Genomic DNA, 27,443 nt, shown 5'->3' on the forward strand with positions numbered 1-27,443 from the left:
GGAAATTGCTGTGTGGCTCAGGAAACTCAAACAGGGGTTCTGTATCATCCCAGAGGGGTGGGATGGGGAGGGAGATGGGAGGGAGGTTCAAAAGGGAGGGGATACATGTATACCTATGGCTGATTCATGTTCAGGTTTGACAGAAAACAGCAAAATTCTGTAAAGCAATTATCCTTCAATAAAAAATAAATTAACTTTTAAAAAATATGTCTGTTTTCCCAGTGGACCTATAGATGCACTACAATTCTAACCAAAAAAAAAAGGAGTTTTGTATAGAAATTGACAAGCTTCTAAAATTTATATGAACACAAAAGACAGAATGGTCAAAACAACTTTGAAAAACAAAAGCAAGTTTGAGGACTAATGCTACCTGATTTTTATAAATATAGCTACAATTCTTAAGAGTGATATTAATATAAGACAGACAGATTAATCAGGTAAAATAGAGGTTCTAAAAGTCCATGCTTAGGTGCAGTCGTGTAGCAATGACTGACTGTAGCCTGCCAAGCACCTCTACCCTTGAGATTTTCCAGGCAAGAATACTGGAGTGGGTTGTCATTTTCTTCTCCAGGAGATCTTCTGACGCAGAGACAGAAGCTGCAACTCTTGCATTAGCCGGAAGGTTGTTTTTTTTTACCACTGCACCACCTGGGAAGCCCTAACCACTAGAATAGCTAACACGGAAAGACTGATCACACCAATGTTGAGAGGACACCTATGACTCTCATTCAACTGTGAGCAGGAATGTAAAACAAATTGGAAAACAGCTTGGCAGTTTTTAAAAAGCTAAACAAGGACCTACCATGCCACTCCATATATTTACCTGGAGAAATGAAAGTATATGTCCATACAAAGATTTATATAAAAATGTTCATGGTGGCTTTGTTGTAATAGCCCAAACTAGAAATAACCCAAATGTCTATCAACAAGTTAATGGATAATGAAACTGTAGTGAATCAACATAATGGAATATTACTCAGTATAAAAATGAATGAACTATTGGTACACACAATATAGATGAGTCCAAAATAATTATGCTGAATGGAAGAAGACAAAGGAGTATATACTACACAAAATCTTTTGTATTAAATTCTAAAACATCCAAGCTAATCTAGAGTGAGAGAAAACAGATCAGTGCTTTCTTGAGGAAAAAGGAGAGAGAGGATGGGGATTATGAAGCAACACAAGGAAACTTCTGGGTGTGACACATGTCTTCACTATCAAGATTGTGGTGACATTTTCTGAGAAGAATAAATGAGCTAAAACATTACATTTTATTCTTTAAATATATGTATATTATTAGTGACAATTGTATCTCAATAATGCTCATAAAGAAAAACACATGAAAAATGCTTTCTACACATTACCCACTGGGAACTATCACTTGAAGCTTCAAACTTGGCACCAACATTAAAAATAATTAACATTCATGTCAACTTGTTGTTGTTCAGTTGTTAAGTCATGTCCAACTCTTTGTGACCTCATGGCCTGTAGCCTGCCAGACTCCCCTGTCCACAGGATTTCCCTGGCAAGAATACTGGAATGGGTTGCCATATGCTTCTGCTGGGGATCTTCCTGACCCAGGTATAATACCCACGTCCCCTGCTTGGAAGCCAGATTCTTTACCACCAAGCCACATGGAAAGCCCCTCATACCAACTTCCTACCTTCTAAACAGTCTGTAAATAAATGGATATTTAAAATTACAATACTTTGTCACTAATAGTCTTATTTTGCACCACAGTGAAACAGTAAAAAGTTAAAATACTACTTTTTTGAAACAGTGAAAATTTAAATTAATATCCTTTAAAGGGAAAGCCTTGAACTGATTTGAGAAGGATTATATGTAGGGATACTGCAGTAGGGGTTCACTCTCCCCAAAGTTTTAGCCTAAACACATAGAACGCAGTGCATTTCAGTGGGCTGTGCTAGTAACTCCAACCTCTGGAGGTATTAACTGGCATTAGGTACAGAGCATTTTAGCCATTCAGTGGGTAAAGACATCCATTGACTTAGTAAGATGATAGTACTTTTATCAAATCTATATTACATGTTGTTCACTGTATTATGTGCCAGGCCTGCAATGTATGCCGGGCATACGAGAGCAATTAAGGTCTTAAGGGACTCAGAGGTTAGTATTATCTTAGTATTGACAAGCATTATTACTGTGTCATGACTGTGATTTAGCAGCCATAGTATTGATAAAGAATAAAATGTAACTCTATAATTGCAAAAACAATAGCACTCAATTTATAGGGAATATGGCTTTATGCCCATGGAAGAATAAAGAGTACTGCATTATGGTTTTGATTTGTGAACACCCTGTGAATCAGACACTCTGACACAAAAGAGATCAAACACAGTGCTTGTCTGGGTACAAAGAAAGAAGGAAAATATAACACTGTGTAGCAAATTATCTGTTCACTAAGCCTAAATCATCTTTAGTTTGAATTTATCCTTGTCAAATATGAAGACTGCTGTTTCCTTATAGACTTTCTTTTGACATCCGTAGTATGTTTCCAGGTTGATTCATTACCTTGGTGATAGACTTCAAATTCTATTTTCAGACCTTTCTTTTGGCAAATTCTAGAACCAAGATTAACTGCTTGTGTGATCATTTCTCAAATAAGAAAGTGTTTTGCATCATTCACATAAATGTGTCCTAGATTGTGGTCAGCAAGTTTAAAAAAACAAAAGCAGCTAGTGGGTGTAGTAGAAGCATAATGACTGTAATTAGGTAGGCACTTCCTTATCATTAGTTTGTAACCTTTTACAATAACCCTCTCTCTTATTAATAAGTCATTATTTTGTAAGCACTTAACCCTGATTCTGAAAGTTGATTTAAATTCCAAATGCTCTGCCTATATCTACACAACACAGAGCAAAATGAAGATCTAAGGAAGTGAAGATGGATACAGTAGATCTGAATAACTCACATCTATATTGATAACCTATGAAAGCAAAATCACTACTTTTTAAAGGTATTTTATTTATTTGTATTTCTTTATTTTTGGTTGTGCTGGGTCTTCGTTGCTGCGCATTGGTTTTCTCTAGTTGCGGCAAGCAGGGGCTATTCTTCACTGTGCTTGGGCTTCTCACTGCAGGGGCCTTGTCTTGTCGCAGAGTGCAGGCTTCGGGGCACATGGGCTGCAGCAGTCGCCGCATGTGGCTCTAGAGTGCAGGCTCAGCTGTTGCGACCCATGGGCTCAGCTGCCCTACAGCATGCGAAATCTTCCCAGACCAGGGATTGAACCCATATTTCCTGCATTGGCAGGCAGATCCTTATCCACTGTACCACCAGGGAAGTCCCCAAATCACTATTTAGTTATGAAGTTGTCTCTTTCTCAAAGTAAACAATTTGATTCTGCTAATACAAACTAGAAAAAAAAATTATGTATTATTATATACTGTAGCTCTGGTTAACATGCCAAGCTTAATTAAAAGGGCTTTGGTAAAGTTCTTGAGGACTCTCAGCTCATTCTATAATTTTAAAATTTTTACAAAATAATATTAAAAGAAAGTACAATAGTAAAATCACATTCTGAGCTTAGCAATACAAAATAACCCATTATTTTGAGACTAATGTTGATTGGGCTAGCCTCAGTCCAGTTTAGTCACTCAGACATGTCCGACTCTTTGTGACCCCCATGGCTTGCAGCACACCAGGGTTCCCTATCCATCACCAAGTCCCAGAGGTTGCCCAAACTCAGGTCAAAATCAGGTCAGTGATGCCATCCAACCATCTCATCCTCTGTCATCCCCTTCTCCTCCTGCCTTCAATCTTTCCCAGCATCAGGGTCTTTCCTAATAAATCAGTTCTTTGCATCAGGTGGTCAAAGTATTGGAGATTCAGTTTTAGCATCAGTCCTTCCAATGTATATTCAGGACTAATTTCATTTAGGATTGACTGGTTTGATCTCCTTGCAGTCCAACGGACTCTCCTAGCCTAGGAAAGTCCTAGTCTGGGTTAGCCTAGATGATCATACTCTTTAAAAGTTCTTAAAGAATTCATTTCACTTCTCTCATCATCTGGAAACAAAGTTAATACAAGCTGCTTTAATTTTCTGGGGTATATTCTTAGTATAAACAGACATCAATTTAACTTCAGTTTTCCAGCTGTTTTCAACTTGTTAATGCATTGAATACATGGTATACTATTTTCAACTGGCTTATAAATTGAATGCATGGTGTTGTTCTATGAATTTTTATAATAGCATGGTTGTATTATAATTAAACCAATTTTATGATATTGAAGTAAGTGAATAACAGAGCATGAGCCTCCTCTGGTAAATTCTAGAAGGCATACTCTAACATCAACAAAAGACATGAAAATAGTTGTCATGATTCTGTTCTCTTTGTAGATATTCCTGGCTTCCCAGGTGGCGCTAGTGATAAAGAACCTTCTTGCCAATGCAGGAGATGTAAGAGATGCAGATTCCATCCTTGGGTGGGGAAGACCCCCTGGAGGAGGGCATGGCAACCCACTCCAGTGTTCTTGCCTGGAGAATCCCATGGACAGAGGAGCTTGGTGGGCTACAGTCTACAGAGTCGCAAAGAATCAGACACAACTAAAGCGACTTAGCATGCAAGGATACAGCTATATTACTTTTCCTATTTCCAAAATAAAGACTGAAATGTTCCAAACAGTACTGATCTGTGAAGGGTTGCATAGAGGGAACTACAAACAGTACATTTATGCCTCCTCCAGTGTTCTCTGCCCTCTTAATTACGTATTTCAATTGCATTAACATTGCTTCTCTTGGGAATTTTCCATTAAGTGATCAATCTGCCCATTAGGTTATTTTCCCTGATATAATATTGAGCTTCTGCTCTCATTTGCTATTTTCCCCCCATTAGTGCTAATTAGGTCCCCTTGGATCAGGGAGAATACAGTTCCATCTCAGCACACTCTCTCAAATGCTGTAGACAATGATGTACAGCTTTAGTTATTATGCACCAAATACTTGTAAATTGACCTGAATAATTCTGCCTGAGATTGTAATTACATTGACTTGCCTTCTTTGGAAATTCTTAAATTTTCTGGTCTTTTCCAAGGTAAATAAGTATTTAAAATTCACTAGAATATATTAAGGAAAATGTCAGCACCTACACCAATGATTTCTGACTATCTCCAGAGAAGAAAGAGACAAAGATGGGGGGGGGGGGGGCAGGTGGAGGAGAGACAGAAGAGAGGGAAGGATAGGGTGTGACTTAGCAAATAACACCAAAATGGAATTTAACACAAAATACATTTATGACCATTTTAACTATGAGATTGATTAACCCAATTTGTAATTTAAAACAAAACTGTCAGAACTTTAAAATTAGTCCAGTTTTTATGCTGAATGAACTTAAACATTTGATGACTTTGTCTTTTTTTTCCTTTTGTATTTCTCCTCTCTTCTACTGTTATTCTCTCGGAATAATACTGTTATTCTCTCTCTCTCTCTTTCGCTTGGACCATCTTAGACATTCAATAAATACTGTGAAGTACAGTATTGATGGATGATGGGAGAAAGAGATACAAATAGGATTAAAATGTCTTACTTCCATAGGATTTAATGTGTGACATGAACTACCACCTAATTTAGACAGCTGTAGGAATTACTGTTTGAATTCTTTGAGAAATACTATTAATAAATTACAAGTCAATGGTGTGAAAAAACTAAGTGAGGGGCAGTGTTCCAAGTCAAAAGAAAAAGTCAAAACAATGCAATAATTAAATATAATGTGAGAACTTAATTTGGATCCTGTTTGAAACAAACCAACTGTACAAGATATTTTTGAGACAATTGGAACAAATTGAATATGGCCTGGGTGTTACATGACACCAAGGAATTATTGTCAATTTATGAGGTATGATAATGGCACTGTGGTTGTGTAATAAAATTACTGTAATTCTTATTGACACATACTGAGTTAGTTAGGAATGAAATGGTATGCAGTCTGAGATTTGCTATAAGGCATGTTAGCAAAGAAAAAAGAGGTGGGGCATGTATACAGTAAGTCAAGTAAAACCCTGATAATTGTTGACTGTACTAAACGATACATTCATGGAGATTCATTGTCTTCTACTTTATGTGTATTTAAATCTTTTAAAATAAAAATATTTTAAATAAAACAAAAGTAACACATATTTAATATGGAAAAGTATGAACTTTAAAATATAAGACATGCATACATTAATGTCTTCCCTCACCACCACCCATAAATCCTATTTACAAAGGAAATCACTATGAACAATTTGGTGTATATATCAATATGGACATTTCTGTCTATGTGTACACCTATATGTACATATTTAATTTTTTTTTACCAAAGTGCTTTTAAACCTTTTCTTTATTAAAACTGTATCTTGGGGGCTTCCCTGATGGCTCAAGGGTAAAGAATCCACCTGCCAATGCAGGAGCCCCGGGTTTGATTCCTGATCCAGGAAGACACCACATGTTACAGAGCAACTAAGCCAGCGAACCACAACGATTGAGACTGTGCTCAAGACCCCGGGGACCGCAACTGCTGGGCCCACGCGGCGCAGCTACTGAAGCCTGTGCTCCTAGAGCCCATGCGCCACAGCAAGAGAAGCCCGCACACGGCAACTAGAGAAGAGCCCCAGCCCAGGCAGCAATGAAGACCCAGCACAGCCATAAATAAATAAATAAAGCTGCTTTAAAAAAACAAAAAAAAAAAAACCTGTATCTTGGACACTTTTCCATGCCAGTAACTTTAGATCTACCTTGTTCTTACTAACTGCTGCAGGGAATTCCATTGCTTGGATAGTTTGTGTGGATGCTTTCATTTTTATAATCCCATATGGTATTTCATTTGTTCCCAGTTTCTAACTATTACATGCAAAATTACAGGGAACCCTTTGTACATGTCTCTTTGTACATTAGTGTGACCATGTGAGTAGAATAAAGTTTTAGAAATAGGATTGAGAGGCAGTCTAAATTAGTGGGCAAGGAGGTACACACTGCAGTCACACTCCTTGGGAACTAATGTCAGTGCGGTTCACTGACAATCTGAGTGATCTTGGGCTCTCAGAATATCAGTTTTCTTCTGAAAATGGGATTAATAATAATCATACTCCCATGATAACATTGTTGTGAGAATAAACAATACATATAAAGTGTTTAGAAGAGCTGTGAAGTAAGAAGAGATATATATACATATAAAACTCTGTCCCTAGTTCCTGCCATTTATATACTTATATGTGGTGTTTGATCCCACTTCCTGACACAGCTCATGCAATCCTTGTAATTTCCTGAGTCATAGGAGCGTCTGACACAGAGCTCCTAAACCCTCTAGAATTTCCTGGGTAATAGAAGTAGTTTTCATTCTTGTGATTCTTGGTGGGCTCTTGGATTGGGGCCACGACTTGGATTAGAAGCTTGGAAGTTTCAGTCCTACTCTCCATTCCCTAGAGAGGAGAGAGAAGCTGGAAACTGAGTTTATTATCCATCATGCAGATATAATGTTGCTGTTGTTCAGTAGTTCAGTCCTGTCTGACTCTTTTTGACACCACAGATTGCAGCACGCCAGGCCTCCCTGTCCTTCACCATCTCCCAGAGCTTGCTCAAATTCATCTTCATTGAGTCGGTGATGCCATCCAAACATCTCATCCTCTGTCATCCCCTTCTCCTCCTGTCATCAATCTTTCCCAGCATCAGGGTCTTTTCTAACGAATCAACTCTTGGCATCAGGTGGTCAAAGTATTGGAGCTTCAACTTCAGCATCCGTCCTGCCAATGAATATACATGGAGGCGCAGCTATATCAGTCCTTCCAATGAACTGAATTGTAGGGCATTGAGTTTGTATCAGAGAATTCGTTGGTGTAAGAAAAACACACAGCTGGTCACAGAAGTGTTCTGTGAATGTAATGAGTAGGAAAAAATAGTTTTCCTTTAGCTGGTATAGAGAGTTTTTTTCTTCCTACAAAATAGCTCATGATACACATAGGAAGTTCTCAATAAATGTCAGTTATCATTACTGTTAATGTAGATAGGGTTGATTTACACTCCCACCAATAGCGAGAAAATTATTTTTAATTTGATAAAGCAAGGTCATCTCCTTATTTAAAAGTTTCCATTTTCCAAATATTTCTTGAGATCGTACATTTGTTTATAGGATTCCTAGCCACTTTTATATTATTCCTAAGGAATATTAACCAGTGTCCATTACCTATTTCCCCATTGATATAAAACTACTGATGGCACATTCCAGAGAAATGAACAACCACCTACAAATTCTGATCAGACCTGAATTTCCAACTAAGAGAAACTGCACACTCTAGCTTCAATCCGACTTAAAGGAAATCCACTCCTAACTATGTATCAGACCAACACTCTCACCAAGTACCTGGATCAAATCCTGTAGAAGAAATCAGTCATTTGAAGGCACACAAGAGCAAAAGTTAAAGGGGCAAGATCACAGAGAGAAGCACACAAATGTAAACTTAACATTCTCCTCCACTTTGCCTCTTGAGAAATTCGGCAAAACTTAAAAACAACTGGGCTTAGTGGCCAAGCAGAGCATGTAACTTTCAAGCTCAGAGCTTTCGGCACGCTCACAAGGATGAAAATAAAAATTGATGCTTAAGGACCATCAAGGTAAACACCTTTGCTTTGCATTAGATTCCACAATAGGCCCCACAGAGGCTATGTCTCAGGACTAAGGCAAATCAAAATATATCAGACTTTCAGTTCAGTTCAATCACTCAGTCGTGTCTGACTCTTTGCGACCCTATGGACTGTAGCCTACCAGGCTCCTCCATCCATGGGATTTTCCAAGCAATAGTACTGGAGTGGGTTTCCATTTCCTTCTCCAGGGGATCTTCCCGACCTAGGGATTGAACCTGGATCTCCCATATTGTAGACAGATGCTTTACCATCTGAGCCACCAGGGAAGTCCTGAATTTGAAATAGCTTAACTGGAATTCCATCACCTCCCTAGCTTTGTTCATAGTGATGCTTCCTAAGGCCCACTTGACTTTACATTCCAGGATGTCTGGCTCTAGGTGAGTGATCACACCATTGTGATTATCTGGGTCATGAAGATCTTTTTTGTATAGTTCTTCTGTGTATTCTTGCCACCTCTTCTTAATATCTTCTGCTTCTGTTAGGTCAATACTGTTTCTGTCCTTTATTGTGCCCATCTTTGCATGAAATGTTCCCTTGGTATCTCTAGTTTTCTTGAAGAGATCTCTAGTCTTTTCCATTCTATTATTTTCCTCTATTTCTTTGCATTGATCACTGAGGAAGGCTTTCTGATCTCTCCTTGCTATTCTTTGGAACTCAGCATTCCAATGAGTATATCTTTCCTTTTCTCCTTTGCTTTTCACTTCTCTTCTTTTCACAGCTATTTGTAAGGCCTCCTCAGACAGCCATTTTGCTTTTTGCATTTTTTTTCTTGGGGATGGTCTTGATCCCTGTCTCCTGTACAATGTCATGAACCTCCGTCCATAGTTCATCAGGCACTCTGTCTATCAGATCTAATCCCTTAAATCTCTCACTTCCACTGTATAATTGTAAGGGATTTGATTTAGGTCATACCTGAATAGTCTAGTGGTTTTCCCTACTTTCTTCAATTTCAGTCTGAATTTGGCAATAAGGAGTTCATGATCTGAGCCACAGTCAGTTCCCGGTCTTCTTTTCACTGTCTAGAGCTTCTCCACCTTTGGCTGCAAAGAATATAATCAATCTAATTTTGGTGTTGACCATCTGGTGATGTCCATGTGTAGAGTCTTCTCTTGTGTTGTTGGAAGAGGGTGTTTGCTATGACCAGTGTGTTCTCTTGACAAAACTCTATTAGCCTTTGCCCTGCTTCATTCTATACTCCAAGGCTGAATTTGCCTATTACTCCAGGTGTTTCTTGACTTTCTATTTTTGCATTTGAGTCCCCTATAATGAAAAGGACAACTTTTTTGGATGTTAGTTCTAGAAGGTCTTGTAGGTCTTCATAGAACCGTTCAATGTCAGCTTCTTCAGCATTACTGGTTGGGGCATAGACTTGGATTACCTTGATATTGAATGGTTTGCCTTGTAAACGAGCAGAGATCATTTTATCGTTTTTGAGATTGCATCCAAGTACTGAATTTCAGACTCTTTTGTTGACTATGATGGCTACTCCATTTCTTCTAAGGGATTTCTGCCCACAGTAGTAGATATAATGGTCATCTGAGTTAAATTCACCCATTCAAGTCCATTTTAGTTCACTGATTCCTGAAATGTCAATGTTCACACTTGCCATCTCCTGTTTGACCACTTCCAATTTGCCTTGATTCATGGACCTAACATTCCAGGTTCCTATGCAATATTGCTCTTTACAGCATCAGACCTTGCTTCTATCACCAGTCACATAATCAACTGGGTGTTGTTTTTGCCTTGGCTGCCTCTCTTCATTCTTTCTGGAATTATTTCTCCACTGATGTCCAGTAGCATATTGGGCACCTAGTGACCTGGGGAGTTCATCTTTCAGTGTCCTTTCTTTTTGCTTTTTCATACTATTCATGGGGTTCTCAAAGCAGGAATACTAAAGTGGTTTGCCATTGCCTTCTCCAGTGGACCACATTTTATCAGAACTCTCCACCATAACCTGTCCATCTTGGGTGGCCCCTATAGGGCATGGCTCATAGTTTCACTGGGTTCGACAAGACTGTGGTCCATGTGATTAGATTGGTTAGTTTTCTGTGATTGTGGTTTTCTCTCTGATGGAGAAGGATAAGAGGCTTATGCAAGCTTCCTGATGGGTAAGACTGACCAAGGGGGAAACTGGGTCTTGTTCTGATGGGTGGGGCAATGCTCAGTAAATCTTTAACCCAATTTTCTGTTGATGGGTGGAGCTGTGTCCCTCCCTGCTATTTACCTGGGGCCAGACTATGGTGGAGGTAATGAAGATAATGGCGACCTCCTTCAAAAGGTCCCATGCATGTACTGCTACACTCAGTGCCCCCAACCCTGCAGCAGGCCACCGCCGACCCACGCCTCTGCTGGAGACTCCTGGACACTCACAGGCAAGTCTGGGTCAGTCTCTTATGGGGTCACTGCTCCTTTCTCCTGTGTCCTGGTGCACACAAAGTTCTGCTTGTGCCCTCCAAGAATCTGTTTCCTAGTCCTGTGTAAGTTCTGGCAGCTCTATGGTGGGGTTAATGGTGACCTCCTCAAGAGGGCTTCTGCCATACCCAAGTCTGCTGCACTCAGAGCCCCTGTCCCTGCAGCAGTCCACTGCTGACCCGTTCCTCCACAGGAGATGCTCAAACACAGTTCTGTCTCAGTCTCTGTGGGGTCCCTGTGTCCTGCTGCACACAAGGCTTGTTTGAGCCCTCTGAGCATCTCTGGTGGGAATGGGGTTTGATTCTAAATGCAAATCCGCCCCTCTTACCATCTTGCTGGGGCTTCTCCTTTGCCCTTGGGCGTGCGGTATCTCCCCACAGTGGCTCCAGTGCCTACTGTCTTACTGGAGTTTCCCTGACCTTGGATGTGCGGTATCTTCTCACGGTCACTTGCTCCAGTGCCGCACAGCCACTGCTCACTCCAGCGCCATGCAAACTTTAGATGGATTGAAATTCTGTCGAAATCTTTTTTATTTTAATTTATTATTTAATTGAAGGATAATTGATTTACAGAATTTTGCTGTTTTCTGTCAAACCTGAACATGAATCAGCCATAGGTATACATATATCCCCACCCTTTTGAAACTCCCTGCCATCTGCCTCCCCATCCTGCTCCTCTAGGTTGATACAGAGCCCCTGTTTGGGTTTCCTGAACCATACAATAAATTCCCATTGGCTATCTATTTTACACATGGTAATGTAAGTTTCCGTGTTACTCTTTTCATGTCTCTTCCCATCTCCCCAAATCCACAGGTATGTTCTCTATGTCTGTTTCTCCATTGCTGCCCTGCAAACATTCTTCAGTATGTTTTTCTAGATACCATATATATGCGTTAGTATACAATATTTATCTTTCTCTTTCTGACTTACTTCACCCTGTATAATAGGCTCTGGGTTCATCCACCTCATTAGAACTGACTCAAATGTGTTCCGTTTTATGGCCGAGTAGAAGGAAATGGCAACCCACTCCAGTACCCTTGCCTGGAAAATCCCATGGATGAGGAGCCTGGTAGGCTACAGTCCATGGGGTTGCAAAGAGTCGGACACGATTGAGCAAATTTACTTACTTAATATTCTGTTGTGTATATTTACCACAACTTCTTTATCCATTCACCTGTTGATGGACATCTAGGTTGCTTCCATGTTCTAGCTATTATAAATAGTGCTGCAATGAACAATGGGATACATGTGTCTTTTTCAATTTTGATTTTCTCAGGGTATATGCCTAGGAGTGGGATTGCTGGGTCATGTAGTGGTTTTATTCCTGGGTTTTTTTTAAGGAATTGCCATACTATCTTCCATAGTGGCTGTATCAATTTACATTCCCACCAACAGTGCAAGAATGTCCCCTTTTCTCCACAGCCTTTCCAGCACTTATTGTTTGTAGACTTTTTGATGAGGGGCATTCTGACTGGTGTGAGGTGATATCTCAATGTAGTTTTGATTTGCATTTATCTAATAATGAGCGATGTTGAGCATCTTTTCATGAGTGTTAACCATCTGTATGTCTTCTTTGGAGAAATGTCTGTTTAGATCTTTTCCCCACTGTTTGACTGGGTTGTTTGTTTTTCTGTTATTGAGTTGTATGAGCTGCTTGTATATTTTGAAATTTAATCCTCTGTCAGTTTGCTATTTTTTCATTTGCTGTTATTTTCTCCCATCCTGAGGGTTGTCTTTTACCTTGCTTATAGTTCCCATTGATGTACAAAAGCTTTAAAGTTTAATCAGGTCCCACTTGTTTACTTTTGTTTTTATTTCCATTACTTTAGGAGATGGCTCATAGAGGATCTTGCTTTGATTTATGTTATCGAGTGTTCTACCTATGTTTTCCTTTAAGAGTTTTACACTTTCTGGTCTTACATTTAGGTCTTTAGTTCTTTGAGTTTATCTTTGTGTATGGTGTTAGGAAGTGTTCTAATTTCATTCTTTTACAGCTGTCCAGTTTCCCCAGCACCATTTATTGCAGAGGCTATCTTTGCCGCATTGTATATTCTTGTCTCCTTTGTCAAAAATAAGGTACCCAAAGGTGCATGGGTTTATTTCTGGGCTTTCTGTCTTGTTCCATTGGTCTATATTTTTGTTTTTACGCCAGTACCATATCATCTTGATGATTACAGCTTTGTAATATAATCTGAAGTCAGGAAGGTTGATTCCTCCAGCTCCATTCTTCTTTCTCAAGACTGCTTTGACTATTTGGGGTATTTTGTGTTTCCATAGGAATTGTGAAATTTTTTGTTCTAGTTCTGTGAAAAATGCCATTGGTAATTTGATAGGGATCACATTGAATCTGTAGATTGCATTTGGCAATATAGTCATTTTCACAATATTGATTCTTCCTACCCAGGAACATGTGATATCTCTCCATCTGTTCATGTTCTCTTTGATTTCTTTCATCAGTGTCTTATAATTTTCTGTGTAAAGTTCTTTTGTCTCCTTAGGTTAGTTTATTCCTAGATATTTTATTCCTGCTGTTGCACTGGTGAATGAGATTGATTCCTTAATATCTCTTTCTGATTTTTCATTGTTAAATAGCAAATCATCTTAATTTTGATTAAATCAAAGGCAACTGCCTAGCAACAGAAACAATATCTTCTCCAAAAGGAATATAAGATCATCTAAATGTCTATAACATTTATGCCTAATATCCAGCATTCAGTCAAAAATTAGTGTGCATGTCAGGAGACAAGGCCAAGTTATCAAAAACCAGAAGCCTAAACAACAACAGGAAAGTGGACAAGAGGAATGAATCTACAAATAATCAAATAATGTAATTATTATTTATGGCAAAGAAAACAAAAAATATTTCCTTCAAATAACCAACAATAATACTGACAGCTGTCTTACCATAAATGTTGAAAAAAAATAACTGTCAAGCTATAATTCCATAGCCCCAAAAACCAACCATCAAAACTGAAGTTTCAGTTTTACAAGATGAAAATTTCTAGAGAGTGATTGCATGACAATATGAATGTAAGTAACATTATTTAACTTATTCTTAAAATGGTTAACTATACACTTAATGGCTGATTTAATGATGAATTTTATGTTGTAATTTTACCACAATTTTTTAAAAACTAAAGGAAACAAGAAAAAATAAAGTGAAGAAGAAGGTGAATTTTGTGGTATGTAAAAAGCACATACCACAAAAATCAAGCTATTTCTAATTAAAAAATAGCTATTTTTAAAATGTGAAGAAATAAAAACAGTTAAAAACAAAAAAAGAGAATTCATCCTTAGCAGATCGGTAATAAAAGGAAAATTAAAACTCGTTCTACAGACAGAAGAAAAATAACCCCAAGTAGAAACACTTAAATGTAAGATAGAATGAAAAGCAATAGAAAGAAACTCTAAATAATTGCTATAGTAGAAAACAAAAATACTTCTCCTGAAAGGGGCTCACTACACTTCAACATGAAAATACAAGAAAAAAGGCAAGAATGTAGCATATGGAGTCAATGTTTGAATATCTTGGCACTTTTAGGAAGTGATAAAAGTACTAACGTGTAGATTCTATTGTCACAAATGCATGTTGTAATGTCTATGGTAACCACTGAAAAATATTATGAAACAACATATAATCAACAGTTCATGGAGGACAAAATAGATTTATAAAAATATTTTATCAATTTGAAGGAGGCAAGAAAGAGGAAGAAGAAAAAGTAACAAGTAGGAAACAACAAAAGGACAGATTTGAAAATAAAAATATCAGCAATTTGAATGAAATCAGACTGGATTAAAAATAAAACTCAATTACATATTCCTTAAAAGAGACACATCTTGAAACATAAGGACATGGAGGGGTTATAAGCAAAATATTGGAGAAATGTATACTATGCAATAACAAAAACTTTCTAGAGCTGTACTAATATTAGGGGGAAAAGGCTTTACTAGAGGTAGCAAATATATGGTCAATATAAAACGGTCAATTCACTAAGTTAACTTAATGATAATAAAAGTGTGTACTTTTAATAACATGGCCTCAAAAGAAGCAAAATTTGACAGAACCAAAGGAAAAATGGATGCATCAAGACTAGATTTAAAGATCTGGATGCATCACTCTCAGTAAAGAACAAGCAAAAAAGAAAATCTTAGGATATAGAAGATTTTTACAAATATGATTAATGAGCCTCATTTAATTGGTATGTGTAACATATGTATTTTTTTTCAAGTATATAAAAACCACTTACCAAAATTAACTGTGTTGGACCATAAATCAAGTCTCAACAAACTTCAAAGAATTTAAATCATTAATCTTATGAAATGAGATTGGAAATAAATTATTGAAAGTAACTATTAATAGAAGAGGCCCAAATGCTTGGGGAGGAAAGCTGTATATTTCTTTAAAAAAAAAAAAAAGAAACCCATTGGTCAAAGAATCACTCACAATAAAACTGAACCAAATTATTAACAAAACAGAAAATGTGAAATATCAAACGTGAAAGATGCAACTAAAACTGTGTTTAGGATGAAATTTAGAGCTTTAAATGCTCACATTAAGGAAACAGAGGGCTACAGTTCAATGATCTAAATATCCATCTCAAAAAATAAACATATACTTTTATAAAAATTATTTGGCTGTGCTGGGTCTTCATTCTGGAATGCAGGATCTTTAGTTGAGGCATGTGAACTCTTAGCTGTGGCATGTGGTTCCCTGACCAGGGATGGAACCCTGGCCCCCTGCACTAAGACTGCCAGGTTTTATCCACTAAACCACCAGGGAAGGCCCAAACAAAGAGGAACTTGATTTGAACAGTTTTCAAATGTTCTATGAATGTTCTACTTCAATTTCTTTTTTTTTTTTTTTTTATTTAATTTATACGTTCTGATTTATTAGATAAGTACTGATAAAATATTTAGAGAAATGTTCAGTAGATCAGTAAGATTAAGCATTAAAGTTTATAAAAAACAAAAATTGATGATAAACTGGCACCCCCATACCTCCCCTAGTTGAGAAACAGAGAATGACATGGGAAAAAGAGAACCCCTAGACCAGATATAAGGTCACAGAGACTTTCCTCATACAAACACTAGGTTCTTGCGCTCTCTTGGCTTAATGGTTAAACTAGGTTTATAAAATGAGAACTAACAATACATGGTAAATAACAGCCCCTTGGCTAAGACAAAACTTCAGAAAATAGTGGAAGCTTTCTAAATGTTCTACATTTTAGAACATTTATAATGTTCTAAATGTTTCTAAATTTCTAAATGTCAGTAGCAGTCTGAAATTATTTACTTTTATACCTTTAGTTTCTCTTAATAAGCATGGTTCCTGTACCACAAAAATATTTATCAGTCACATGAAAGCATTTCAGTACTCTTGCAACCTGAACAAGATGAAATATTTCTGCCTAATCAGTTTACTTTTTTGCTTTTAATTTTTGGCTGCGCTGTGTGGCATGTGGGTTCTTAGTTCCCTGACCAGTATTGAACCCATGCTTCCTGCAGTGGAAGCATGGAGTCTTTAACCATTGGACTCCCAGGAAAGTCCTATTAATTAGTTATTTTCAAAAGGATATTTACAGGTTAAAGTTCCCCTGTCTTCTCCCTTTAAAGGATTAACCTTTCTTCCAGCCATAGTTATTAAAAATATCTTTATTTAGTATATTCTCTTATTCAGAGAATAAATTTGATAAACATAAGTTGTAAAATATTGTAGCAGTAGTTTTTTTGATAGGTAATTTGATTATTAATAGTTATAAATACAAAAAGATTACCAGAAATAAGACATTGTTCCTAATAAAACTTCAGGAAAAACTTGATTATTAAAACCCTTGTATCTTACAAGTTTTGCATATAGAGTTTTAGCTCTTCTCAATAAGGCACCTGCAATAGTTAAAAAAAAAATTGCTACTGCAGCCTTGCGGAACACTTCTTAGTGTTGTGTTGTTTCTCTGGCAAAGTACAGTGTTAATCAAGAGTCATATATTTACATACATCCTAAATTCCAAGAATAAATACTTGGAGGGACTGGAATAAAATCATAAATCCTCAGATTAAAATAGTGGCCTCTCACGAATTACCTGAATTTCATAAAAACATGAAGTGTTAACACAGAGGTGGAATGGCAACTGATTTTATGAAAGCTCACACATTGAAACACATGAAATTTCAAGCTGTTGTGTAGAGCTATTCTGGTTCCAGGCAGCATCTCCTCACTGTATACATAGCAACTAGCTACTGTGTTTCTTAAAGCCAAAGTAGTGATGGTTTTGAAAATCAACATTGTCCTTTGCCCTATTCATGACTCAAAATGGAGGACACTTCCTGTCTCTTGGTTCCTTTTAGCTTATTTAAGATGAGCCCTGGAAAGGAAAACGATCACTGCATGAAATGTGACCTCCTGGAGTATCATCTTCTTACAGCAGATACCCTTGACAACAACAGGAGCCTTTCAGTCAGCCAGATTGCAACAGGTTCCAAGTCAGTATACTCTATAGTTCCCATGCTCCTGGAGGACATCATGCAAATTTCTTCTTGGTGGCTGTGAACCTCTCCATGTACTTATCATAGCCTTCCAGTTCTCGAAGTTTCTTAATTTCAAAAAGGTTGCCTTCCACAGCAAGCAGACAGATCTGTGAATCACTGAGGATGCTCTGTGGAAGCATACTGAGCTCAAGACAGTTCTCCTCCAGACGAAGAACTTTAAGACGAGGACAAGAAGATATCTTCACTGAGATCTGAGCTATACAACAATTGCATCCAGTGTCTCAACCAGCTTCATGGTATGTTGGGCTTTGAAATTAGTCCGGTCCATAGAATATATCTCTCTTTCAGCCTCTGATACCCCTCTCCATGAATATAGTGTAGAGTACAATTGGTTATTCAGAAGACTGCAAACCGACATAACACATTGTAGGAAAAAACCTGTTAGGCTCTAGACCTGGTTCTGGTTGAGGTTGAGTTCGATGACTTGCAGCTCCCCGACTATGTCAGGTATGCTCCGAATCTGGTTCTTGGAGAGATCCACTACATCCAGGTGCCGTAGGCTACACAGCTGCGGGGGCAGGGCTCTCAGCTGGTTCCCGGAGAGGCTCAGGGTCTTAAGGGCAGATAGTTGCCCAAAAGTAGACGGCAGCTCTCTCAACTGATTGTTGTTTAGGCTTAGTGTCTCCAGCTTCTTCAGATTGCATAACTCGTCAGGAAGAGCAGCAACATAGTCTTCAGAAGGTGAGGGTGCCATCAAAATGCAGGAAAACATTATGTGTATAATGGGCTCCTTTTGTGAAGAAGCCACTGCACAATCCCACAGCAGTTTTGTGGGACTCTCTACTTCAATTTCTAAAAGTTTAATTGAAATATTTTAAGAAAAAGAAACTTCATGCATGCTCAGTCGCTCAGTATTGTCCAACTCTTGAGACCCCATGGACCATAGCCTCCCAGGCTCCCCTGTCCATGGGATTTCTGAGGCAAAAATACTACAGTGGGTTGCCATTTCCTGCTCCAGGGGATCTTCTTGATCGAGGGAGCGAACCTATGTCTCCTGTACTGGCAGGCAGCCCATTTTCTGATTCTTGCTGTTCAGTCACTCAGTCATGTCCCATTCTTTGCAACCACATGGACAGCAGCATGCCAAGCTTCCCTATGCTTCACTATCTCCCGGAGCCTGCTCAAACTCATGTTCATTGAGTCGGTGATACCATTCAACCATCTCATCCTTTGTTGTCCCCTTCTCCTCCTGCCCTCAATCTTTCCCAGCATCAGGGTCTTTTCTAATGAGTCAGCTCTTTGCATCAGGTGGCCAAAGCATTGGCATTTCAGCTTCAGCATCAGTCCTTCCAATGAATATTCAGAGTTGATTTCCTCTAGGATTGACTAGTTTGATTTCCCTGCAGTCCAAGGGACTTGCAAGAGTCTTCTCCAGCACCACAGTTCAAAAACATCAGTTCTTCAGCACTCAGCCTTCTTTATGGTCCAACTCTCACATCTGTACATGACTACTGGAAAAACCACAGTTTTGACCATATGGACCTTTGCTGGCAAAGTGATGTCTCTGTTTTTTAATACACTGTCTAGTTTTTCTTCCAAGAAGCAAACGTCTTTTAATTTCCTGGCTGCAGGCACCGTCTGCATTGATTTTGGAGCCCGAGAAAATGAAATCTGACACTGTTTCCACTATTTGTCATGAAGTAATAGGACTATATGCCATGATCTTTGTTTTCTGAATGTTGAGTTTTAAGCCAGCTTTTTCACTCTCCTCTTTCACCTTCATCAAGAGGCTCTTTAGTTCCTCTTCACTTTCTGCCATTAAGGTGGTATCATCTGCATATCAGAGGATGTTGATATTTCTCCCAACAAGCTTGATTCCAGCTTGTGAGTCATCCAGCCCAGCATTTCATATGATGTACTCTGTATATAAGTTAAATAAGCAAGGTGACATACAGCCTTGATGTACTCTTTTCCCAAGTTGGAACCAGTCTGTTGTTCCATGTCCAGTTCCAACTGTTGCTTCTTGTCCTGCATACAGGTTTTTCAGGAGGCAGGTAACGTGGTCTGGTATTTCCATCTCTTTAAGAATATTCCAAATTTCGCTGTGATACACATAGTCAAAGGCTTTAGCACAGTCAATGAAGCAGAAGTAAATATTTTTTTGGAATTCCCTTGCTTTTTCTATGATCCAGCTTATGTTGGCAATTTGATCCCTGGTTCCTCTGCCTTTTCTAAATCCAGCTTGTACATCTGGAAGTTCTCAGTTCACATACTCTTGAAGCATAGCTTGAAGGATTTTGAGCACAATCTTGCTAGAATGTAAAGTGAGTGCTGCTGCTGCCGCCGCCAAGTCACTTCAGTCGTGTCCGACTCTGTGCGACCCCATAGACAGCAGCCCACCAGGCTCCCTCATCCCTGGGATTCTCCAGGCAAGAGCACTGGAGTGGGGTGCCATTGCCTTTTATACAGTAATTTGAACATTCTTCAGGATTGCCATTCTTTGGGACTGGAATGAAAACTAACCTTTTCCAGTCCTGAGGCCACTGCTGAGTTTTCCAAATTTGTTGGTATAATGAGTGCAACACTTTAACAGCATCATCTTTTAGGATTTGAAATAGCTCAGCTGGAATTCCATCACCTTCACTAGCTTTGTTCGTAGTAATACTTCCTAAGGCCCACTCCATCACCTTCACTAGCTTTGTTCGTAGTAATACTTCCTAAGGCCCACTTTACTTCACACTCCAGGATGTCTGGCTCTAGGTGAGTGACCACACCATCGTGGTTATCTGGGTCATTAAGAGCTTTTTTGTACTGATTCTACAGTTACTCAAATGATCTCAAAGTCTGTGAATGTGCTTCATAAACCAGTCAGCTCTAGCTCTTCCATACTTGGCATGTATTTAAAATCTTATGCATACTCTAATTTCTTGGCAGGTTTTTTGGTGAGGTTTTTTTTTTTTTTCTATTTGCATATACTCTTAAGCTCAGATTAGCCTCTTTAAAACCACTCTGCAGCAGAAAAGAATACCCAAACACTCTGTGGTTCAGACTCACCCTTCCAGAAACAGGCAGACACAAACCTCTGGGTGGACAGAAAAAGCCAGTCACTCTGCAAGATTTACCACACCCATTCAACAAGAAATATCTGTCCTGCGTGTGCGTTATTGCCCTAACCTCAAAACAGGATTTGCTAAGTACAAAATTACATAGGCAGCACTTTCAAAAAGTTTCTGACCTCTTTTCATAACATCAAAAAATCCAAAGTTAAAACTCATTCATTGTCCTCTCTATATGATTAAGCAGCAGATGTTTCATTACTATTGCTATTGACATGGTTCTTGTCCCTTATTCTTGAAAATATTGAGAAATTTTGAGAAAACAGTGAATTTAGTATTTTAGCTCTAGAACTTAATAACCAATGTACTGAAAAAGAATTTTCATAACCTACTTACGAATTTTCATTTGAAAGAGTATTTTGGGTGTGGGTATGTATTGTCAAGGGCTTCCCAGGTGGTGCTAGTGGTAAAGAACTCCCCCACCAATGCAGGAGACAGAAGAGACACAGGTTCGATCCCTGGGTCGAGAAGATCCCCTGGAGAAGGGCATTGGAACCCACTCCAGTATGCTTGCCTGGAGAACCCCACAGACAGAGAAGCCTGGTGGGCTACAGTCCATAGGGTCAAAAGAGACACGACTGAAGCGACTTAGCACACAATACCTGTTTTGTAAAGGTATTTAGATTTATTCCCCCATAAATAGAATTAGATGACTTGTGAGCACTAATTAGAAAGACTTCACTGAAAACGTCAGCTGAACATATCATCATATGACATAATTCCCAGCCACACTAAATACTCAAGGGCTTTAAAATTTCCTTGATTCCTTCTCAAGCACAAGTGGGACGGGACACTGGTCCATGTATATAGTTTTGATAAATAAAATGATTCATTTCATTTTGAGGTCTCCTACTGCATTGTGAGAAACGATACTCAATAAATCTGAGGTCAGTCCTCTTCACTGTGTGTAAGTAATGCATTTCTTTGAGCACAGAAGGAACCTCACCCAGCCCTGCACCTACTTCCTGTGGGAGCAGGTTGTCTCTGCGGCCGCCAAAAGGACTCCTTCTCTATCAGGGCAGGAAAATCAGAAAGAAAAAAAAAAGAATAAGTCTCTGCCACTTCTTCCTGGGAGGTTTCCAAGCCCCAAGTCAATGTCCACGGCCTTGCTAGTGGACTGTGAGAGGATACTGCTGCCCACAAAAACGCCCAGAGGATTTCCTCTGGAACTTCTGACAGGAGGGGTATGCCTCCTGGCAAGCAGGGAGCATGACTGGATAGGAGGAGCTTAGGGCAGATATTTCATCCTAGACAGTGATGGCTACAAAAGGGAAGATCTGGGCGCTTTTACCAATACTTATGTATACAGCACCACCCTTTATGGAAGGACAATGAGCCTCTTGCAGATCTTTCTCCACCTCCTTGCATTTCCTCATATCTCATTTCCCTGTGCACATTTAAACTATTAGAACACCATTCTGCTCACTCCGACTGATCTGGACTGCTTCCTCCCTGGACACACCCATCTTATGCACCCTTGGAAACCGCCAATACTTTTCTCTCAGTCAAAGCTAAACCTCTCTTTTAAAGCAATTGTCTTTCAAAAAACTGCCACCTATTTCATCGTTCCTACAGCAAAATATGCTGAATTATGGGATCAAATATCTGCCAGTTTGGAAGCAGAGCCCTAAATAAAGAATTAGAATAGAAAAAAGAACCCTAAATGTTCATCTCAATGCTTTGAGATGCTATTAAAAACCAGCTCTGTATAACTGATTCACTTTGCTCTATGGCAAAAAGTAACACAACACTGTAAATTGACTATACTCCAATAAAAATTAATTTTTAAAAAGTCCTAAATGACAACATTTTACCGGTTTTTAAAAATGTATTTGTCCATATATCATTAAAGTGTCTTTAATAATACCATGGTCATACATTTCTGGTTAAAAGATATTTCAAATCATATGGTTTTTATCTTTCAATTTTTTAATGTGGTGTATTACATTGATTGATTTGCAGATATTAAAGAATCCTTGCATTCCTGGCTGATTCATGTCAATGTATGACAAAAACCGCTACAATATTGTAAAGTAATTAGCCTCCAACTAATAAAAATAAATGAAAAAAAAAGACAATACTATAAATGAGAAATGAATGAAAGTAGCTTAATTTAACTACACTTTTCTCCTTTATAATTAAAAAAACAAAAAAAAAGATATTTCAAAAGAAAAAAAATAACCTTTGTTTAGAAAGTTAGAGAAGGAACAGTTCAATTAATAACATCTTATGCTTGTGTAGCATCCTAGTGATACTTTATTTTCACACACCTTCTGTAAATTAATCTTTCAAATAACCACATGGGGTGGGCAAGACTCATTACTTGCATTCTAGCATCGGAACCATTAGAATCTTGCAGCTCATACAGCATCCTAGTATTTTTCACTTTAACACACACACTCTTCCTCTTCAAGCATTCATAGCAACTCAAATATTCATAGCAACGATCTATCACCATAGATAATATCTAAACAAACATGATATTTTCATTTTCTGTCACATCTTTAAACCAGAAAGGAAAATGTTAAATATGAATTCATCGCAAGGACTGCAGGACCTAAGGGATATGACATGTCCTCCCAGGAAAAAAAGGCCCAAAGATTGTCATAAGCACATACCGCAGAGTCTGTTATTTATTTGGAATGGTGGGTATAAGTCCATACCCTTCTGCAAAAGGGAAGGCTTATGGGAAGCCCCAGTGGCATAGCAGTAAAGAATCTGCCTTCAGTGCAGAAGACCCAAGAGACATGGTTTGATCCCTGGGTCTGGAAGATCCCTTGGAGAAGAATATGGCAACCCACTCCAATATTCTTGCCTGGGAAGTCCCATGGACAGAGGAGCCTGGTGGGCTCCAGTCCATGGGGTCACAAAAGAGTCAGACACGAATTAGCAACTGAACAACAGCAAAGGAAAAAAGCACCGTGGTTTGGCCTGGATATGCTAGTTAATGACTCTGTTCCAAAGACTTGAGGGTGAAGAGTGCTAGAATCTCCTAAGAGCAACAAAGAGTTCATTTCTTCTCTCCCTGTCTACCCCCATCCCCAGCCTTTGAAGAGACAGTTTAGACTATTGTGTAAAGAGGGGGAATCCCAGCAAGGTTACATCTGCCTAGAGAAGGACCCAGAGATAATTAAGAGGACACTGTCATCTAAGATTGAAGCTGGTCTGAGAGATCTAAAAGTGAGTGTTAGAGTTCCTCCACTTCTGTAGAGAAATCATGACATTCAAGGTGCTGTTCATGTCTCTCCAACCTTAGCTACCCTGAAACCTTGAAGGTTCCAGAAGGCATTTTGTTCTGTCTCAATTTACAGGATTTGCACAAACCTCAGTTGAGACCAATCCTCACCATTACCTGCCTATAGTCTACTGACTCACCCTTTTTGGCACAGATCACTCATTGCCTCCTCCTGGAAGCCATCTTTCACAACCTGTACTTCTCACCAGGAGGGTATGGCCACCCACTCCAGAATTCTTGTCTGGAGAATCCCATGGACAGAGGAGCCTGGCGGGCTACAGTCCATGGGCTTGCAAAGAGTCAGACACAACTGAAGTGACTTAGTATGCACTCCTCACCACTGCCTTGTAAGTTCCTGCAGGGTCCTGTGCTTATCTTTATTTATGGCTATGACCGCACTTGATTGTAGTCAGTTTGTCTAGCTGACCTTTAAGACTCTAAATTATGTCTTATCATCTTTGTATTCCCCAAACCTAGCATAGCACCTGGTACATAATGTATACAAAATGAATGAAGGAAAGGAGGACTGCTTCTCCCTGACCCCATCCCAGAACTTCTGATACCTTCTGACCCATCAGACTGGTAATGTGGGCACATCTCCTCTCTGAGTGACTTTATTGACCTTAAGTTCTTCTCTTGCTCCTACCTACCCTGGATTTAATTGAGGCTCTTGATCTAAGCAAGCTTGGTAGCATTCTCCCAGTCACAGAAACTCTGTTCTTCAGTCTAAGGAGGAAGATACCAACAGACCCATTGCTATTCCAGTTGCTCTGAACCATTATCAGGTTAATAATGCTCCTAAGCCATTATCAGGCACAGTCCTACCTGAGCCCAGAACAACTGGATGATAGTTGTAGCAGGTTATTAGTAGCTCCCTTTCCACCTAGTTTGCTTGTTAAAATAGTCTGATCAGACATTCATTCTTTGGTGCTTTGTTTTACTGCAGTTATATGACCTACCTTGAGATGCTAATATGCTTGAATAATCTTTCTGCCCATAGTCATTTTTCCCAGTTTGCCTAGGAAAAGCTTCTTTTTCGCTCTCCTGCACTTCCAGTCAAGGGGTCTTCCCTCTTAAAAAGCTGTTCCTGAAATCCAGTGTGATCACCCAAAATTCTGGATACCATCACTTTCTACTAGCTTCTCTCAGATTGTCCTCCAACTCTGCCCTTCAATTTCCACACCTCCTTTTGAAAATGGTTCTGTTCTAGGACCTGTGTTTTGCTTGAGATTTTTTTCCACTTGTGTTTGCCTTTTTTATTCCAAATTCAACATCCAGACACATGTTCCCCACTGAAGATAAAAATAATCGAACTGAAGGGCAACACAGGACATTATGTTGTTTTTGTTCAGTCGCTTAGTCGTGTCCGACTCTTTGCAACCCCATGGACTGCAGTATGCCAGGCTTTCCTGTCCTTCACTATCTCCCAGAGTTTGCTCAAACTCATGTCCATTGAGTCAATGATAGACTTTGAAAATACTTAAATTTCTCCTGAATGTTTCCCTTAAAGATTAAAAAAATTTTTTTTTAGATCCTGCCGACATTGATAGAATAGCTGATCAACCATTAGAAGAGCGCTATACATTGGGGCAAAATGAATAAGAGTGTTAAAGTTTCATGTGATCACACCATGTCCTTTGCATTTTATGGCATAACCCTTTTTTGTAAGTCTTTTTCTGAGTACAAAGAGGCTTAGCCACCACTGCTCCAGCTTGCCAGCTTGGACTGACTGTTGCTATTTTAACCACATTCCCCTTTAGAAAGAATACGGCCAACAGTTCCAAATTCCTGAGGGAAACATAGCTGTTTATACTGAAAAAACAGAATGACGCATCACTTGGACATTTGTTACTATTTAAGCCACTATCAGCTTGGCTTTTGTTTGTTTTTGTTTGCCCAGAGTGATCTCTTATGGCCCCAAATGCCGCATTTCTACCCAGCAGGTTGGTCCCAGGAGTGGAAGACCATCCTGGAGAAGAACCTGGACAATGGACACCAGGAACCAACACATCTTTAGAAAGCAAAGTCTCAGGGCTCGGCTGATACCCTCCATCAAGCAAAGAGCATGGCTTTCTCTTAAACACGGACAGTGAAAATGATCAGGGCCTGCCCTGCCTGGGTCTAGAACTGTCCAAGGATTCAGCAACTTTAAGAAAACAAAACCTGACCGAAGGGCCCCTTTTGAAGGCGGGAAAACAAGCCAATCTGGATGAAAGGCATGTTCTAGAATGGAAAGGAATCAAAGGGTTTCTTTTTGCCAACCTGTTTCTGACTACCTTTGTCTGGGATATGTGCCTCCCTGAGGCACCCTGACCTCAGACAGCTCCCTGTTTCCTGGTCTGTCCGTTCATTCAGGTCCACTCTGAACTCAGCCTACGTTGCATGTCATAAATGATTACAGATCACCCCTGTTTGTGTGATGTTTGCCTCATCTTATAAAGCTTTTCCCTCCCAGTTCACTCTGCCACACTCTGACCATCCAGCAATGATCCACACTGGTGGTCCTGATTTAGGGCAAGCCTTGATAACACCCAGGTAGAAAACCTTCCAAACCCATGACCTGAAGAGGATACTTCTTCGCAAGTGTCAAGCACTGTTACATCTCTGAGATTTTACCAAGCTCTGCAGGCTGACAAGCTAGTCTGCCACAGTTCCTCGGATACTGGCTGAAGACGCAAGCCTCCAAGGTCAGAGACAAAGGATTTTATCACTCATGGCACAGGCAGCACCTTGAGCTTCTTGTTCACGTTGCTTCCCCTCGTCCCTCAAGCCCCGAGCGACCTGGGCAGATGCTGTTCACGCAGTGTGTTTGTAGTACAACTGAAGACCTCTGGGCTTAGGAAACTCCAATCTTTTATTATAAAAAATGGACAAGAAAACCTGTCTAGAGGTGCTTCAGAGGGAGATATTCTAGTTATTACACTGAACAGTAAAAGAACGAGCCCTCTGCTCCAGTGGGAGATATCATTTCTTTTCTTTTTTTTTAATATTTATTTATTTGGCTGCACTGGCTCTCAGTTGCTGCACCTTGGATCTTTTAGCTGTAGCACGTGGGATCTAGTTTCCTAACCAGGGATCGAACCTAGGCCCCTTGCATTAGGAGCATGGAGTCATAGCCTCTGGACCACCAGGGAGTTCCTGGGAAATATCATTTCTATCTTCTACTCCCTATCAAACACCGTTGCAAACAGGATCCAGAACAAAAGACTGTCTCAGTACCGTTGCTTACAAGATGTACAGGAACATGAGAAACACATAAAAAATCATCTCTTAAAAGTAATTATAAAAGTCAGTGAATAAATGAATAAATTTATGGACATCTTAGGGAAAGAGGCAAGGTAATGAGTACTAAGTACAAATCATTCATTCATTTTCTATTTCTATAAATAAACACACAAGCATATGTCAGCCCAAGTCATTTCTGCTCACCAAGGAAGACTCTCATTTTACTAATTTAAATGTATGTCACTCTTTCAAATAATTGGCACTCCTTTGAATAAATCCTACAAAACTTAATGAGTGATTCTTTTTAACTTACCAGATGTTATCATCTACTTTAT

The 27,443-nt window shown here is 39.2% G+C and overlaps 2 long non-coding RNA genes across 4 annotated transcripts in view; both read right to left on the reverse strand.

Annotated features, from left to right (window-relative positions):
• The window catches only part of LOC139036335 (uncharacterized), a 146,793-nt gene extending 121,736 nt beyond the window's left edge, over window positions 1-25,057 (reverse strand). For all 3 annotated transcript variants that reach the window (XR_011489068.1, XR_011489067.1, XR_011489069.1), the window contains exon 1: window positions 24,843-25,057. This is a non-coding gene — a long non-coding RNA (uncharacterized lncRNA). The remainder of the gene's footprint in view (window positions 1-24,842) is intronic.
• LOC139036334 (uncharacterized) lies at window positions 16,684-18,249 on the reverse strand. Its single transcript, XR_011489066.1, has 2 exons — window positions 17,987-18,249; window positions 16,684-17,746 (listed from the first exon to the last, which is right to left on the reverse strand). It is a non-coding gene; the product is annotated as an uncharacterized lncRNA (long non-coding RNA).
• Window positions 25,058-27,443: the final 2,386 nt, after the last annotated feature.

This window comes from Odocoileus virginianus, chromosome 8, assembly GCF_023699985.2.
Source record: "Odocoileus virginianus isolate 20LAN1187 ecotype Illinois chromosome 8, Ovbor_1.2, whole genome shotgun sequence".
In the NCBI taxonomy this organism is placed as follows: Eukaryota; Metazoa; Chordata; class Mammalia; order Artiodactyla; family Cervidae; genus Odocoileus; species Odocoileus virginianus.